Source organism: Grammomys surdaster, unplaced genomic scaffold, assembly GCF_004785775.1.
Source record: "Grammomys surdaster isolate TR1022 unplaced genomic scaffold, NIH_TR_1.0 126029, whole genome shotgun sequence".
NCBI classification, from domain to species: Eukaryota; Metazoa; Chordata; class Mammalia; order Rodentia; family Muridae; genus Grammomys; species Grammomys surdaster.
Window position 1 is genome coordinate 3,060,817 of NW_021620842.1, and position 4,113 is coordinate 3,064,929.

The 4,113-nt window shown below is 43.8% G+C and overlaps 1 pseudogene; it reads left to right on the top strand.

Annotated features, from left to right (window-relative positions):
• The first annotated feature begins 256 nt into the window (after nucleotides 1–256).
• Nucleotides 257–2,343, top strand: LOC114610151 (annotated as a pseudogene).
• The last annotated feature ends 1,770 nt before the right edge of the window (nucleotides 2,344–4,113 follow it).

Genomic DNA, 4,113 nt, shown 5'->3' on the forward strand with positions numbered 1-4,113 from the left:
AGTTGAGTTAGAATAAATATAATATTTGAGCCAGTTTCTTTTACTGAAAGCATAAATGAAATTAAACCACAAGCTCCATTTTAGTACCTTATCACTGAAAAATGCAAATGGAAGAAAACATATTATGTTTTAATTAACATTTTATGAATTCATTTTCATGAAATATTCTCACTCCATTTCTCTCTCAGCAGAGTGTTACTATATAGCCCAAGCTGATCTTGAATTTGCATTCTTCCTGCCTGAACTTTAGGGGCAGCTGCCCAATGTCCCCTTGAAGATGATCCAGGCCGTTGTCACGAGGCACTTGCCAACCTCGAAGTACACCCCTGTTGGCTGTTCCTTCTTTACTGCATCTGAAGACTATTCCAACACTCTGGGTGGGGCAGAGAACTGTGGCTTGGTTTCTATCAGTCTGTTCCACCTTCTCTTTGGAAAACGATGCTGAATATTGATTTATCGGCAACAGCGTTTTACAAGGCACAGCCAGAGATTGAGTTTGTTTGTGATCTTTTGGATTTTAAAAGTATTGAAGAACAACAAAAACCTCTGACAGATTCCCAAAGGGTAAAGTTTACCTAAGAAATTAAAGGTCTAAAGGTGGAGATAACACACTGTGGTGAGATGAAGAGGAAGTACCGTATCTGCAATGTGACCAGATGGCCTGCCAGTCACCAAACATTCCCACTGCAGCAAGAAAGTGGGCAGACAGTGGAGTGTACAGTGGCCCAGTACTTCAAGGACGGGTACAAGCTAGTTCTGTGTTACCCCTTCCTCTGGTGTTTACAAGTTGGACAAGAGCAGAAACATACCTACCTTCCTTTGGAGGTCTGTAACATAGTTTCTGGACAGAGATGTATTAAAAAATTAACAATCAGACCTCAGACATGATCAGAGCAACTGCCAGGTCAGCACCCGATTGGCAAGAGATCAGCAAATTGATGAGAAGTACAAGTTTTAATACAGATCCGTATGTTCCTGAATTTGTAATCATGGTGAAAGATGAGATGACAGATGTGACTGGGCAGGTTCTGCAGTCACCCTCCATCCTCTATGGAGGCAAGAGCAAAGCAATTGTCACCCCTGTCCAGGATGTGTTGGACATGAGAAACAAGTAGTTCCACACTGTCATGGAGATCAAGGTGTGGGCCTTCACCTGCTTCCCACTTCGGCGCCAGTGTATAGAAGTCCATCTCAATTCCTTCACAGAGCAACTGAGGAAGATCTCAAGAGATACTGGGATGCCTATCCAGGGTCAGCCCTGCTTCTGTAAATATGCACTGGGGGCAGACACTGTGGAGCCCATGTTCTGGCACCTGAAGAACACATACACTGGTCTCCAGCTGGTGGTCATCCTGCCTGGCAAAACTCCTGTGTATGCGGAAGTCAAGCGTGTGAGAGACATAGTTCTGGGGATGGCCACACAGTGCGTCCAAATGAAGAACGTGCAGAGGACCACGCCGCAGACCCTAACCAATCTGCTGAAAGATCAATGTCAAGCTGGGAGGCGTCAACAACATCCTGCTGCCACAGGGCAGACCTCCAGTGTTCAACCAACCTGTCATCTTCCTGGCAGCCGATGCCACCCACCCACCAGGAGGAGATGAGAAGAAACCTTTGATTGCTGCCGTGGGCAGCATGGATGCACACACCAACTGCTACTGTGCCACCATGCGCTTACAGCAGCACCAAAGGAAATCGTCCAGGACCTGGCTGCTATGGTACGAGAGCTGCTCATTCAGTTCTACAGATCTACACGATTCAAGCCCACCTGTATCATCTTCTACCCAGACGGCGTTTCCGAGGGTCAGGTCCCGCAGGTTCTCCTCCAGGAGCTACTGGACATCAGAGAGGCCTGCATAAAGCTGGAGAAGAACTATCGACCAGGGATCACATTCATCGTGGTGCCTCTTCTGCACAGACAAGAATGAGCTGGTTGGAAAGAGTGGGAACATTCCATCAGTCACTACCGTTGGCACGAAGATCACCCACCCAACTGAGTTTTACTTCTACCTGTGCAGTCATGTTGGCATCCAGGGGACAACCCATCCTTCCTACTACCACGTGCTTTGAGATGACAATCGTTTTTCTTCTGATGAGTTGCAGATTCTGACCTACCAGCTGTGTCACATCTACCTGCCCAGCAAATGATCTGTGTCAATACCTGCACTAGCTTACTATGCTCACCTGGTGGCCTTCCAAGTCAGATACCACCTGGTGAATAAAGAACATGACAGCGCTGAAGGAATCCATACCTCTGGGCAGAGCAACGGGAGAGATCACCAAGCTCTGGACGAGGCAGTCCAGGTCCACCAGAACACACTGTGCACCACATACTTTGCTTGACATGTTGTATTGTTTAGCGATTGTGTACCAAGTTGGATTCACATGAGACCAGCTACATTCAGACCAACAGATGCCCAGCCCTTTCGTGACAGCCAGCATTGAACATGAGACGTCTTTGGTTTTATTAGATCTTCTATTTTCCAGAATGCCTTCCCTCCCAGATTTCAGACTTGGATTTTGAGCTGCAGGCCTGTATAAGACCCCATTGTAGAAAACATGGTTTGCCAAATCTATAAGCTGCTCACTGAGAGTCCCGATTCCTAAAAACAAACAAACAGACAAACAAACAAAAAAAATAAAACAAAATGTCCTAAAATTCAGTCTATAAACTCTCAGGGCTTTAAAACACTTGAATTTATTTGGTCATTCCATTTATTTGTTTTTACCACCTGATTCTCAATGAAATCAATAGGCTCAAGCTAGCTGTGAAGGCCCTGAGCATGAAAGCAACCATTACCATTGGGGTTTTAAAGCCTGGCCCTAAGAAGTTGTCACTAATGTTAAGTTCTAAGGAATGCCATGTGCCCTGCAGCCCCAGGGCATAGGGCTACTAGGTATCCACAGTGTTTCTCATTGGTCACAGCCTGCCCTTGATTCCTGAATGAAGGCATAGTAGCCAAAAGGATGGTCATGTGTTGTTTATGGCAGTGACAAGACCAGGAGATTGGCAGACAAGTGCCATTTTGATAGAAATTTATTTTAAAAGAGAAGAAAGACAATATACTGACAGTCTAATCATATTTGCCCAGTAGGACTATGACATTTATTTTTCAAAGTTTCTAAAGAATGCAGGTCTGTGGTATTAACTACAGTACAATCCAAAAAAGAAGAAGAAGGAGAAGAAGAAGGAGGAGGAGGAGGAGGAGGAGGAGGAGGAGGAGGAGGAGGAGGAGGAGGAGGAGAAGTCTGCTATGTTACCAAATATTCTACTCATGATAGATGTAATTATCATAATAACTATAGCAAAAAATTATGTAGCCTCATTTATAAATAATGGAATCCAAACTGTATTGTAAAACTTGCCCTGCATTCCACTTAAGTATGAAGTAGAAAGTGAAACATAGTTGTGTCTGATACCAAAGCCAGATTATTTTCTTTACAAGCAAAGTAATTTCTGGGACATACTTGACTTTACAATGAAACAAAAGAACAGAGTTATAGACAGTAATTTACTTTTTATTCAGAATAATTACTGTATCAATGAATCATTATTAGAAGCTAATTAAGTAGTTAATTTTCTACTTAGAATTGTGAAGTGGAGGGCCCTGCTGGGCATAGGTGGAAGAAGAGAACCTTGACCTCATGAAGGCTGGATGCCCCAGGGGGTGGGAATTTTGAGGGTGGGGAGGTGGGAGTGGGGGGGTGTAGATAGAGGTTACATCCACAGAGAAGAAGGAGGAGGGGCGAGGGGATTGGGGGTTCCGAGGGGGTGGTGGGGGATGGGGTAAGGGGACAACATAGGAAATGTAAATAAATCATCCAATAAAAAAAAAAAAGAATTGTGAAGAACATAAGCAAAGTACAAAATTGGCTGCTTTCTCAAGAAGATTTCAAAGCAAAGCAATTTTAAAGTGCAAAAATCAATATGCTGGACTAGTATAAGAAATATTTAATGCACAGAACAGGACAAAATTGTCAGCAAAATAAAATGCTCTTTCTATTTCATTGAGAAGGAAAATCAGCAAAGAGGGTGAAATATCAAAATGTTATACCATAGAGGGTGCTCCGTGACAGTGATGCATAACAGGATGAGGAAAGCTGCTTAATCAT